Here is a 15044-nt window from a genome sequence, read left to right as displayed (position 1 = left end):
CACCTGGATTAATGTCACGAGCCTCTGGTTAAATGCCTGTTTCTATGCATTCACCCCCCCCCCCATTTTATTCTACCCACAGCAGACAGGGTGACACATAAGACAGATCATGTCTATTTTTTTTCTACTAAGTACCTTCCTCTAATTTCCCATATCTTTAAGAATAAAATCCAAAGTCTTTATCATAGTTTACAAGGCCCTTCAACTACCACTCTGATCTTTTATCATATCTGGCTCATGCTGCTCCAGTGTCACCATCCTCCTTTCTCTTGTAGGATGGCATGTGCCTCAGACCCTTTGTCTCATCCCACCCCAACCTCCACCCCGATATCTGTCCTCACTTTCCTCCTCACTTTTTTGAGGTCTGTGTTCAAATGTCCCCACATTGGAAAATTCTTTTCTTGCCAAACTTTCTATAATAGCACCCTGATCAATCTACATTTACTTGGGATGTCTTCCTAGAGATAAAATATAATTTTCATTACAGGAGGAATTTTGTGTCTATTTGATACTGCTAAATCTCCATGACCTAGAACAATATTTGACTTATAATAGGTGCTCAGTAAAGACTTGTTGAATTAATTAATATATTAGTACACCGTTCCTTTTGTACATGTGCAAAAGCTGAGTAGTTATATAATATATATCTAAAATTGAGATTGTTTTGTATTGTACGATATGAAAAGCCTCTCTTTTACCAGATAGTTCTAAAGTGTTCTCTAGAATGGTATCAGTTTTAACTTCTATCAGTATATCTTTATTGGACAGTTCAAGTTTGGCCAATCTTATAGGTGGAAATAGTATCTAACTGTTATTTTATCATTTCTCCAATTACTAGTGAGGGTCAACATTTATTCACATTGACCAATGTTATTTCTTCCACTACGAATTGCCTGTTTATAATCTGTACCCATTTTTTCTTATTTAAGTATTTTCTTGTATTCTAGTTATTAATTATAAATTAATTATTACCACTGCACAGATATTTCATATCTTTTAACTGTATTTATGATATTTCTTGTTAATTAAAAAAAAATTACTCCAAAATATACAGCTTAAAATAACAAATATTATCTCACAGTTTCTGCCAGTTAGAAACCTGATAGCAGTTTGTCTGTATGGTTCTGGCTTAGGTCTATTATGAAATTCTAGTCAAGTTCTGGCTAGGACCATAGTCATTGGGCTCAAGTGGGCTAGAGAGTTTGCTTCCACACTCAGTTACGTGGCTGTCCCTTTTGATCATAAGCTCCTGAAAGCAAGAATCTTGTGTTTTTATTATCACTGTATTCTGAATCCTAAATCAATGCCTTGAGCATGGTAGGCATTAATGAATGAATGAAGTTTCTGAAAGGTAGGGATTTTGTGTTAACCTTCCTCATACTGTGTTCCACTGGATTGTACACATGCACACACTAAGATGTTCTTCAATTCCAATAGTATTATGTGCATTTTAATAGAAGAATTTTTTATGCTACCTTTAGATAAAACAAATTCCCAATCATTATGGGTGCTAAATAGAGTGCAAGCAAATAGCATGTAAAATAAGTAGGAAGCTGAATTTGGGGAAAAGAATTTTCCATTAGAAGAAGGCTACAGTTAATATATATTCTAGAAGGCCAAATTTCTCTGTGAAGATGAGCAATTCTTCCTGATTAAGCTAAAAATCATGCTACTTTAGCAGATACTCCAAGTCTTACTTTCCACAAGAAGGGTAGGAAGAAAGCTAACATTATTGATAACTTGCTATCATGTAGGCACCTTAGGTATTAGTTCTCACAAAAGCTCTGAGAGGCTGGTATTGACTATTATTTCATTCTAAGAAATGAGGTAACAGAGGTTTAAAGATATCATCTCCCCTGCCCAGGTCCTTAGAGCCATCTTCTGTCAACTGAGACATGAGTGAGAAACCAAGCCTGTTGGGCCAAAACCCAGTCCCATCTCAGTTGATAGAATGAGAGAGAGGACACACCACTGCATTATCATTTAAATAACCCCATTTGGATCATTAGAGCTGAGAGCCTCTAGAGACAAGTGGTAAAGGAAGGCTTTGACCAGACAGAGTGAGGATCAGGTCCATTAAAAATACTATATTGCTTCAAAATATGTTCATATTATAAATTAGGGAATAAAATTTGGGAATGTGTAAAAATGAGTCTGCTCTCTTTTTGGTCTATGTATGTTGCCTCTGAACTGGTGTAATATGGTATAAACAATGCCTCTGCACTCTCTCTCTCTCTCTCAGTATCTCTCTCTCTCTCTTCCCCCTTCTCTCTCTCCTGTTCCTGTTAGGGCACTGCCTTAGCTTCTGATGTAGCAGAAAGGATTTCTGCTGGCTCCTTTCTACCACAATATATATTTGTTGAATTGTTGAACTGACTATGTAGGTCGAATTAATTGCAAACCATCACTTTGTAAGGGACCAAAAAAGATACTTCATGACAAGGTGAGAGCAAAAGAAACTTATTTGTATTTCTAGACCCCAGCTCTCAGAATGTTGACAGTGAACTATCACCAAAATCACAACATGGCAACAAACTAGAAAACTGTTGAATCAGGTCAAAAGAAAGAAATGTATTTATAATACGCATCAGAATGTAACGGTGACATCAGGGATCAAAAAAGAGGGAAAGTGAGAGGTCAAAGGAGAAACTCTCAGCTTATAGGCACTGAAATATTTCCATGAGATCAACCACATTCCAAAGTGGTGGCAGGGCTGGATGGGAAGCTTGTAGAGGCATGTTGTACAGTCTAAGAGAAAGTCTTTGAAGGTTTACCCCCACCTTCGGTTTCTGGAGATTTACGAGACTATTTCACACTCTGTCTTGCCAATACTACATCAAAAACATGCAGCTATCCTTTTCTTATATGAAAAAATAGACATCGCAATATTAGGGACTGGTTATAGATTAAGCAGATCTCACTCTTCTTTATAGAAATATCATTTTGTAATTATAAAGCAAAAGGGGCAGGATTAATTCATCTTTATTGCCAATTGCATACCAGAGACTAAAAGTAGCAAGATTATTTTTATTCCATGTGGTTTTCCTCCTCCCTTCCTCCCTCCCTTCCTTACTTCCATCCTTCTTTCCTTCCCTCTTTTCTTCCTATCCTTTCTTCCCTCCCTCCCTTCCTTCTCTCCTACATTCAACAGATATTATTGATGTTTACTATGCCCGACACAGCCTGAGGAGCTGGAAACACAGTAGTAAACAATGCAGATACAATCTGTGACCTTGGAGAATTTATCAAGAGTGAAAGTAAGGACAACGGGAAGTGTTTCTTTGAGATTCCTATGTGCTTATTTGTGGGGGAATAATACAGTAGTTTTATAGACAAGCATACAAGAGACACACATAAGAATGTGTGTCAAAACTGGAGCAATTTTGATAGCAAGAAGAGTCTGACAGATTTATAGAAACTAAACAGACAAGACAGAATAAGGCATGTGATTGGAAGAAGTTACATAACAGATAGCATTGGAAAAATCCAGATGGGTAGGTCTTAAGATTCTTGATGCTCAGGACAAGAGATAAATATCTCTGCCCAAAGATGGAGCAAGTACCTGGGAATTTGGCAGCTGCAACCCATTGGGAGGTCTGGCTTGTGGCAAGAGGGAACATGGGAAATTCAAAGAAACTAAAGAAAAGCCTAAGAGGCTTGGAGGCAGAAAGTAGTGGTATATGTGTGAAATATGGCTATGAAAATAGGTGATGACCAGATTGTGTGTTCCCTTAAAGGCCATGTTAAAAATTTGGGGTCTTATTCCAAGGATAATGAAAAATCAATGTGTTTTAAATATGACTGTGTGTATGAGAGAGCTAGAGCTAGAGCTAAAGCAGAGATTGAGATAGAAGGAGAGATGGAGAAGAGAGGGAGACTGAACAATTTTTGGACATTCCAAGTCCAATTTGGTGACAGCAAGGCTGCTGTGAGTTAGGAATCTAGATGAAATATGGTAGGAGTTTGGAATTGGGTGGCTATGTGAGAGGGAGAGAGAGAAATGGCCAGCTTTAAGTGATAAAATCTGCAGGACTTGTAGCTGGCTGTATTTGATAGGTTTTAAAGGATGGTTCCTAGATTTCTGGCTATGTAACTGGCTGGATGATAATAACATTTCTTGACCAGATAAATGAGATTAAATTTGAAGTGGAGGAACATTCTGGAGCAGCTAGAAGGACAAATCTGAGATGATGACATGGTAGCCCATGACAGACTCTGGGATCTGTCCTGTAACTACTTAACTACTTGTTGGAGAGTGCTTTGAAAACTATTGCTTTTTTCTTTCATTGCTTTGTTTATATGTTATATTATACAATTTAAAAAGATTTTTAAAAATTTGAAGTAGAGGCAAAAGAGAAGTAAATAGATGTAAGAAGAAAATCAAAACAGCCTTGTATACTGGTTTGAAACTGTTATATACTCCAGAAAAGCCATTTTCTTCTAATCCAATCTTGTGGGTGCGGCCATATTGTGGGTGGGACCTCTTGATTAGGTCATTTCCATGGAGTTGTGACCCTACTCAGTCACAGTAGTTCTTAATTAGTTTACTGGAGTTCTTTAAGAGGAGAACATTTTGGAGAAAGCTCAGACACAGATGCTTGGAGGTGCTGACAGAACTGTCTGAAACCAGAAGTCTGAAGAGAAGGACAGCAGACATTGCCATGTGCCTTCCCATGTGACAGAGAAACCCCGTACCTGATGGGATTTTCTTGTGTGAAGGTATCCTCTTATTGGTGCCTTACTTTGGACATTTTCACAGACTTAGAATTGTAACTTGTAACTTAATAAATCCCCTTTATTAAAGCTAATGGATTTTTGGTATATTGCAATCTGGCACCTTTTGCAAATCAAAACATCTTATGTTATAGAAATAAAGAGACGATAATGTTTTTTTTTATTAATTAAAAAAATTAACAACAAACAAAACATTTAGAAATCATTCCATTCTACATATATAATCAGTAATTCTTAATATCATCACATAGTTGCATATTCATCATTTCTTAGAACACTTGCATCAATTTAGAAAAAGAAATAAAAAGACCACAGAAAAAGAAATAAAACGATAATAGAGAAAAAAAAGTTATGCATACCATACCCCTTACCCCTCGCTTTCATTTACCACTAGCATTTCAAACTAAATTTATTTTAACATTTGTTTCCCCTATTATTTATTTTTATTCCATATGTTCTACCCTTTGTTGATATGGTAGATAAAAGGAGCATCAGTCACAAGGTTTTCATATTCACAGAGTCACATTGTGAAAGCTATATCATTGTTCAATCATCATCAAGAAGCATGGCTAGGGAGCACAGCTCTATATTTTCAGGCAGTTCCCCCCAGCCTCTCCACTACATCTTGAACAACAAGGTGATATCTACTTAATGCATAAGAATAACCTCCATGATAACCTCTCGACTCTGTTTGGAATCTCTCAGCCATTGACACTGTCTCATTTCACTCTTCCCCCTTTTGGTTGAGAAGTTTCTCTCAATCCCTTGATGTTAATTCTCAGGTCATTCTAGGGTTTTTCTCAGTCCCTTGATGCTGAGTCTCAACTCATTCCAGGATCTATGTCCCACATTGCCAGGAAGGTCCACACCCCTGGGAGTCATGTCCCACGCAGAGAGGGGGAGGGTGGTGAGACTGCTCGTCATGTTGGCTGGAGGGAGAGGCCACATCTGAGCAACAAGAGGTTCTCTTGGGGGTGACTCTTAGGCCTAAATTTTAAGTAGACTTGACCTATCCTTTGTGGGGTTAAGTTTCATATGAACAAACCCCAAGACTGGGGGCTCAGCCTATAGCTTTGGTTGTCCACACTGCTTGTGAGAATATCAAGAATTCGACTTGGGGAAGTTGAATTTCTCCCTGCTCTCACCATTCCCCGAAGGGGGCTTGCAAATACTTTTCCACTCACTGATCAAATTACTCTGGGATTCATCGGGACATCACTCTGGACAAACCAACAAAATCTCATGTCCTACCTGAGATTCCAAGTACTTATGACGTTCAATCAAACTATCTACATAAGTTATATTAGGAAATGCTCTAGTCAAAATATAAATTTTGTAACAAATAAACATTTTTTGCTTTAGTCTCACACATAAGGTGACATTTTGAACTATTAATTACCATCTATTTTCAGCACCCTGCAATAATGACATTCCTTTATTCTTCCTCATGCAAAAACATTTTTAAAATTGTGCATTGTACATTTCATTATTGTTATACACTCTAGGCATTCCTAGATTATACCATCTTAATCTTTAACATCTATCTTTCTTTCTGATTTCATTTATGTCCCCAGCCTTCCTCCCTCTATCATTCTCACATGCAGCTTCATTCAGTGTTTTAACATAATTGCATTACAGTTAGGTAGTATTGTGCTGTCCATTTATGAGTTTTTGTATCCAGTCCTGTTGCACAGTCTGTATCCCTTCAGCTCCAATTACCCACTATCTTACTCTATTTCTATCTCCTGATGGTCTCTGTTACCAACGACATAGTCCAAGTTTATTCACTAATGTCAGTTCATATCAGTGAGACCATACAGTATTCATCCTTTAGTTTTTGGCTAGTCTCACTCAGCATAATGTTCTCAAGGTCCATCCATGTTGTTACATACTTCATAAGTTTATTCTGTCTTAGAGCTGCATAATATTCCATCGTATGTATATACCACAGTTTGTTTAGCCACTCATCTGTTGATGGACATTTTGGCTGTTTCCATCTTTTTGCAATTGTAAATAATGCTGCTATAAATATTGGTGTGCAAGTGTCCATTTGTGACTTTGCCCTTAAGTCCTCTGAGTAGATACCTAGCAGTGGTATTGCTGGGTCATATGGCAATTCTATATTTAGCTTTATGAGGAACCGCCAAACTGCCTTCCACAGCAGTTGCACCATTTGACATTCCCACCAACAGTGAATAAGTGTGCCTTTTTCTCCACATCCTCTCCAGCACTTGTCATTTTCTGTTTTGTTGATAATGGCCATTCTGGTGGACGTGAGATGATATCTCATTGTGGTTTTGATTTGCATTTCTCTGATGGCCAGGGAGGTTGAGCATCTCTTCATGTGCCTTTTGGCCATTTGTATTTCCTCTTCTGAGAAGTATCTGTTCAAGTCTTTCTTAAAACGATAATGTTTTAAGAATAAAGGAATGGTCTACAAAACTGAGTGGTTATGAGAGGTAAACTAAGATGAGAATTGAAGTATGTTTGATTTAGAAGTCATTGGAAATCCAAGGAAAACTTTTTGCATGGTGGGAGGGGCTTAAAAGACCAGATTGGAATGAATTGAGGGGTGAATATGTCATGTTTAGAAGAAGGTTGAACATACAAGATACCTCATCTTAGTTTACCTCTCAGAACCACTCAGTTTTGTAGACCATTCCTTTATTCTTAAAACATTATTGCTTTAAGAAAGACTTGAACAGACGCTTCTCAGAAGAGGAAATACAAATGGCCAAAAGGCACATGAAGAGATGCTCAACCTCCCTGGCCATTAGAGAAATGCAAATCAAAACCACAATGAGCTATCATCTCACATCCACCAGAATGGCCATTATCAACAAAACAGAAAATGACAAGTGCTGGAGAGGATGTGGAGAAATAGTGATAGAAAGGGATTGGTACTAAAGTATAGGTTTCATAGATAGCAAGAGAGTCAGCTCTCCATTGAAACTGGAGAAGCAAAGGACAGGATGATGTGGATGCTGGAAAGTTTGTAGATTTCATGGAAGGAAATTGAATAAATCAGCATTAAATGGCCTCAATTATCTCTGTGAGGCATCTGATTATTTTTTTGAGAGGCAGGAGGAGATGAAAAAATTGCTTTGGGAAATGGAGGGCAAATAGATCAGAGGAACATAGCTGGAACAATTTGTGTCATTTATCTATTGCCACAGTAGTACTGTGTAACAAATTAACCCAAAGGTGAATGGCTTAAAACAATAGGCTTTTATTTAGTTTGTGAGTCTTTGGGATGACTGGACAGTTCTTCTGGCAGAGCAAGTCTCAGCTTGCTCACATGTTTTGAGGCTACCTAACTATTGCTGATGTAGGCTGGCTTCAGGTGAGTAACTCGGATGAATGACCCCTCTCCATATGTTTGTCATCTCCAACAGACCATCCTAGGATGTTCTCATGATCATGGTCAAGGTAGAGATGTAAGTACGGAAGTGGAGATGTGAAACATGTTTTCAAGCCTCTTCATGTATCACATCTGCATGCATCACGTCCCATGGGCCAAACACAGTTATTGCCCAAATTCAGAATCAAAGAAAAAAGACTCTTTATCTTCAGTCAGACACTATAAAACCACAAGTTCAATAGTGTTGAAAGCACATTCATATTGATTATCATCATTTGATAGTGGAATCCAACAGCCCTACGAATTTCTCCAGCAATATTTGGTTGTTTGGGTAGAGTACCAAAAATTCATTGTAACCCTTCTGTGGGAATTCCCAGAAAGTGTGAAGAAAATTCAGAAAGACAAAGAAACAAGGCTATTTAAGATATAAGTAATAATTTAATGTTAATGATGTAAAGCACCTAAGAATATAATTTGGCTGATTAGACATGTGTTGCATGGAAAAATGGGAGAAAGAATTTTGTGAAATCAAAAGAGTCATGATGAGAATAGTTTAAAACATAAGCCTGACAAGGAGGAGGTAAATGTCAGGAAGGAGATGCTTGAATTTTGGAGGAAGAATAGTCACATGAGATAACAAGGTCCGAGGATGGCCATGTGATTGGGGAGTTGAGGTGAATGTAGGAGAACGAGAAAGGAAAGTGAGTGAAATAAGAAGCAGGGTGAGGATGTTGGGTCATTCTTATACTAGAAAAAAAGATGACAAATATAAGCCCAGTGGCTTAAGGGAGATAGGAGATATGTACTTGGTACCCAATAAATGCTAGCAAATGTTCATTGGAATCTAAACTTGCATATGTGAGGAGAATCTTTTTTTTTTTGACCTATTTAGTCATTATTCAAAGGCCTCATACCATCTGCTACTCACACTTGCTTTTTAAACTATACTTTGTATATAAACACAGAACATTTTTTTCTTTACATGGGCAGGCACCGGGAATCGAACCCAGGTCCTCTGGCATGGCAGGCGAGCATTCTTGCCTGCTGAGCCACCGTGGCCAGCCTGAACATTTTCTTCTTATAGGGCCGGGCCATCATATCTAAATGTGAATACACTCTTTGAGGTAATCTTGAGCCAGGCACTGTGATTCTATTTCACCTCCCCATGCTGTTATCCCAGAAGATGTTGACGTCATCTGGAGACAAAGTAGCACCATCTGTTTTCAGAGGTTCAATTCATTCTGCCATCTGGAAACTTCACCGACAAGGCGACCAGTGTTGGAAATTAAGCTTGTGACATGCAGGTCATGGTGGAGTGCAAACACTGGTCAGTGCTTCCTCTCCCTGCCACAGAGGAAAGCCACACTGATTGGCATTCAGGAAAGGGACCTCCTATTTTGAAGGATTCCTTCATGTTGTTCAGCAAAGCTGTTTAGGGTTGATTTTCCCATTTGAAAGGTAAAGATTAAACACAAATATTACCACCCAAAGCTCCAAATAGCAGCATAGTACATTTTAAAAATAATGAATATTTTAACCAGCCTTTACCCAACCAAGAAAAATATTATGCAGAAATGGGGCTGATTTTAGAAAAATGCCCAAGGAAACATTTTTTAAAAAGGTGAGTTTTCTTTCAAAGTTTGTTTTTGCTAAACATTCATAGGTTTGCTTTTTCCAGTCCAATTTTATAATGAGAAAGGTCTCCAACATGTGTACCTGGCATTCCTTTAAAAATAATCAGTAAAACACAAAGCCTTTGCAAATGGTGGGTGAAGTCTCAAGTGTGGCAGAAAGAAAGGTCAACACATATTATAAAGAGAGTTCTCCTTTGCAGGCCTGTGTGTTTGTAGCCTCTTAATTTCAGGCAGATTTTTGTCTCCCCAACATTTAGACTACTAACATGCTGATTTCATTCATTTGTATGTTCCAAGTTTACAGGAGTCTTTATTGCAGATTTCCCCCCAATGAAATCACTGAAGGTGCCTTATCACTTGGGGCTAATGGGAGATCTCAACATCTTGGAACTGTAATTTCAGGTGAAGCCAATGGGAAGAACATTCCACTGCTTCCCTGGTATTCCTTTCTGTCCTTGGTAACAATCAAAGTTGAACTAGCTAAACATGCTCTTTAAGAATTCTCATTCTCAATTAGTAAAATAGGAACTTTAGACTGATCTTCAAACAGCACAATGCTTTTAGAGCACTTTCCTTGTTGGAGACTCTTTTCTCAGAACTTTACTTATATTACCTCATTAATTTCTCTTAAAAAACGCATGAGGTTGGTATTCATATTAATCCATTTTACAGATGAGGAAACAGGCACACAGAGATTAAACATCTTGCAGGGTAGTCTAGTTAGGTTTCGAATATTTGCTGTCCTAATCCAGAGTCCAAGCTTTTTACCTCCATGTGTTAAATTCAGTTGAAAATAAGTTAAAAATGGCTTTCCCTGGTTTGTATTAATCCTCTGCCATTTATTATATTCTGTTTGTTTGTTTTGTCTAACTCATGCAATATCCTGCTTATTATTTAATGATATCGAATCACTCAAAGCTGAGGGTACCTGGAGTGTCTAGTCCCAGTTTAGTTACAGACTGAATAAATGACTTTGGATATTGCATAAAACTCAGTTTTCCTGCTGTAAAGCAGACACAATGATCTGTCTAATAGGGTCTTTGTCCCCTAGCTCCACTGTGCTAATAAATAGAAAGTGTTATTACTGATAATTCTCTCCTTAAGCAAAGACTTGGATCAAGCTTAAGTTCATGTCGTTCAATTTAACCACATGAATATTAAACTCCTTAGATGTGTTGCCATAGATGTAGAACTTATTGGGGATTGCTGATGGATTTTTATCAACCTTTTTGTTCTTTATCAAGCATTACCCTCAAGAATAAATTATAATGTGTATTTGGGACAATAAGAAAAAATGACTAACCACCTAGGTTTCCGGAACATAAGAAAAACCTGAACATCTGCAATAATAATCCAATTTATTGTGAAATTTTGAATTCCAACAGACACTGCATGGTGCTCTTAATAATTACTGGATTTATAGGGAATCATACATAGACACATGCCACAACTGAAAGGGTCATAACAATATTTGTGACTCCTTGGCATAATTAATTGTGCAGAGTATTTTAAGGCAAGTTATTATTTTTATTTCCAAGCATTTATTTGGAAATCTATTTCTTCTTACTCACATAGGTATTTTTATCTATATACCTGAGTTCCAATTTTAGTTGCTTCCTTTTATATTTCCCTTCCCACCTCAGCTTTGAAATCCAATTCCTTAATTTGTGTGTTGTTTAAAATAAGTCACCTTCCCATCTTACTCTTTTCTCTCCAGCCAAGTTTTGTCCCACAAAAGATGAAAATGCACGGTACATGAGGGAAAGACATATTTGAACATACTTCCCTATTATCTGAAAAGGATGATTTTCTCCCTTCTTCTCATTAACTTAAGCATTAGAAAACATGTGACTTCTTTAGGGCTGGAAAGCCAGAATTGTTTTATTTGAGAATTTGGGGTCCCATCAGTTTGAGTCACTAGACTGTGTGCTTGTGGTTTCTGGGGTTCCTTCCGTATTAGTCATCAGCCCCTCCCATAGTTAATAACTTAGTTCTTCTCTTTTCTTCTTTTATGCCTGACACAGACACTGGAGCAGCAAAATACACCCTAGTCTATTCAATTATTTAGTTATTAAATCATTTGAAAAATATTTAGTGAGCACCCTCTGTATGCCAGGAATTCTTTTATGTACTAGGGATATTGCAGTTAAAAATTAAACAATAGTTCTGCCCAGATAGTGCTTATATTCTAGGGATGATGGACAGATAAACAGAAAATAAATTATCTATTTAATGAATACATAAATCAATGAAGATATAATTTCAAATATGATGAAAATAAAGGAAATAAAAATGTGGCAGGTGTTTGGGTTGGAGAGGAGGATACATTAGAGCCATCAGTGTTCTGAGAAGATGGCTTTGGAGGGTCAGCTGTAGTTATGCAAGTAGCCGTGTGAAGAACACTGGGCAGAGAGAACAGCAGATACAAATGCGGTGAGATGATATTTGCTTGGAATGTTCAGAAATACAAAGAAGATAAAGTGAGTGGGGTGAAGATGATACAAGATGAGATCTGAGAGACAGGAGAAGGCCATGTCCTATATGACCTTGTAGATCTTGGAAAAGAGTGGGGATTTTATTCTAAGTACAATGGTGTAGAGTACTGGTTCTCAAACATTCATGTACATCAGAATCACCTGGAGGACTTGTTAAAAGAGATTACTGCCCCCCTCCCCTAGAGGTTTTGATTCAGTAACTCCAGGGTAGAACCTAAGAATTTGCATTTCCAACAGGTGATGCTGAGACGGCTGGGCTGGGGGGGGCGGCTGGGGTGGGGGGGGCAGCGGCACATTTTTTGAGAGATATTGCTGTGGTAAACAGTTAACATTAATCTTCCCCAGAATAAATTTATCCACATTTTTGTAGCTGCACCTTGATTTTCTTCTGTACTCTTAGTCCAATCAACATATGCTATTATTTTGATCAGTGATGAAGATATATTATCTTGATCTGTTCATTGATGGATATAAGACTCCAGGGGACACTCTTTTTTTTTTTTTTTTTTTGAGAGGTTTGCTAGATTAAATCCCAGCATTGCAAAGTGATCAGAGATGGCTGAACCCCTGAGCCCGAGGAAAGTGTCAGTACGAGGCAGACAATATGTTGTGCAGTTTCTTCTAGGGGACACTCTTGAAACTCTTGGGAAGCCAAAGTTCTCAGGCCACTAGACAAGAGGCTGGGAGCTCATATGTAGGGAGAACCTCTCCAAGATTCAAGCCAATGCAAAGGAGCACTGAGCTGAAAGATGGGGAAAGACTGAGCCCTGATGCTCTCTTTTGAGGTCCTGGATCCAGCCATGCCTAAATCAACTTTACCCTTGTGCTTTACAGTTTTTTAGCTTGTATTCTCATTTTATGCTATAGGAAATTTCTGTTTTGTTTCTGACAATTGACAACTAAAATACAAATATAAATAAAATGCACCACTTTTCAATTTAGATGTGCCTTGGTTCATCACAGAAAACCAGAAGAATGGCTCAATACAACACTGCACATTCCTGAAACAAATAACCATTGCACTAGCCAAACTTGAAATATTTTAAAATAGAAAATCTCAAACAAATAGGAGGCCAAAGTAGTTGTTAGTCAATTGTGCAAAGGATATAAAAGGGCTGTAAGGAGACCTTTGTGGCTACATACCCTTACCAGCAGCACTATAGCTCCCAGATGATACATAATCAGACCCCAAACAAAACTTACAATCATATTCCTTTCTCCTTCTATATATAAACATCACTTTCTTCACAAGTGGACTTTTGCTTATCCTTACAATTGCATATGGCACCTGTCATCATTCATTTTGTCCAATTATGATCTCTTCAAATAGTTTTTTTTTTACTGTCCTATTTCAAGAAGCATCTCCCTGCTCTTTTCAAGTCATCCCATTTCATTACCCTCTGAGAATTTGACAATTTCTGAAATTATCTTGTTAGTGTAATGTCCATTCCTTATAACAGAATGTAAGGTACAGAAAAGCAGGGGTATCTTTTGTATTACTTATTACATTTTTGTCATCCAGTTGATGTTTCTAGAATGGAAAAATGAAGTAAAGAATTAGCTGTACATTTTTCCTTTCCTTAGATAACATTTTAAAATTGAAATGTTTCATCTCTAAATTACTATCTGTATGTTAAGACTGTTCTATATCAAATTTCATTTTACCCATATATCCTCACTGACTATCATCATCCAAAGGGAGTCAACCCTCCTCTGAGACTCAGAAATAAACTGACAATATAAAAATTGTCACCTCTCCCCTTGTTTTGAGTTTCTAGTGTCTATACTTCTCTCCCTCATTTAGACCCTTCTAAAGCAATGCCTATAATTATTCATATGTATCCCCATGTCATCACATTGCCTTGCCTATAGTACAGATACACAAATACCTGTTTGCCAAAGGGATGAATAAATACATATATTGTATCCAAAGTTCCCTTGTGCACATTCAAAATTCCTAAGTTTTCTAAATAGAGTTATTCTCATTTTACAGTCATAAACTGTCTTGAAGATTCTGAGCTATGTTCTGTAAGCCAAAATCTTAATTTCCAATATGCAATATTCAAATGTTCCTAGAAACCATAAAATAACTGAAATTTGAAGTCTTTATTCAGTCAGGTGAATGGAAAAATATGGAGAGTAACCATAATTTTGTAGTTGTATCACCTTTATGATTCCAAGATGCTGCTACCACCCATTTGCTATACATGGATCAAAGTATTTTTCTGCAGTGGTGAAAGATTTGTGCCAACCTGTTGAGTTTCTTCCCTCGTCCAACCTCGTGACCATTTCTGCATGGGCTTGTGGGACAGGGTGTAGGCAGCCCTAGAGCATTCTGGAAAGGAATCTGGTTTTTCTGGGATATTGTTATATCTGTTTTTAGACATATGTTAATTCTGATGTGACAGCACTCTACTGAACATGAAGTCTACATGTAAGAGGTTGTATGAAGTTAGAAATATGGAACTACAGACAAGAGAGATCATGATGGACTTAAATATTCTGAAATCACATGCACATGTCCCAGAGATTAGCTGTGGATGAATACAAATACAGAATCATGGTTACTCCTAGAGAGAGGTAAAAGTTGACTGGGTTATGTGTGAGGAGGAGAGGAGTGTTGAGGGGTGAACGTCAAAATTATTGCTTATCTTCTCTTCCATAAACTGTGTGGAATATTTTATTGTTTTCAACAACCATATATTTAAATTGTATATCAATGATAATATACTTCACATTAAAAGTGAGAAAAATAAATATGGGTTATCTTTCTAAACAAAAATGACCACTGTGAAAGAGTGAAGTTTTAACATTTCAAAT

General features: G+C 37.4%; 1 long non-coding RNA gene across 1 annotated transcript in view; it reads left to right on the top strand.

Moving 5' to 3' along the window:
* The window catches only part of LOC143646659 (uncharacterized), a 207237-nt gene that overhangs the window by 189630 nt on the left and 2563 nt on the right, over positions 1 to 15044 (top strand). The window lies entirely within an intron of this gene.

The sequence above is a fragment of the Tamandua tetradactyla genome, chromosome 1, assembly GCF_023851605.1.
Source record: "Tamandua tetradactyla isolate mTamTet1 chromosome 1, mTamTet1.pri, whole genome shotgun sequence".
In the NCBI taxonomy this organism is placed as follows: domain Eukaryota; kingdom Metazoa; phylum Chordata; class Mammalia; order Pilosa; family Myrmecophagidae; genus Tamandua; species Tamandua tetradactyla.
This window is presented reverse-complemented; position numbering and strand designations above follow the sequence as displayed.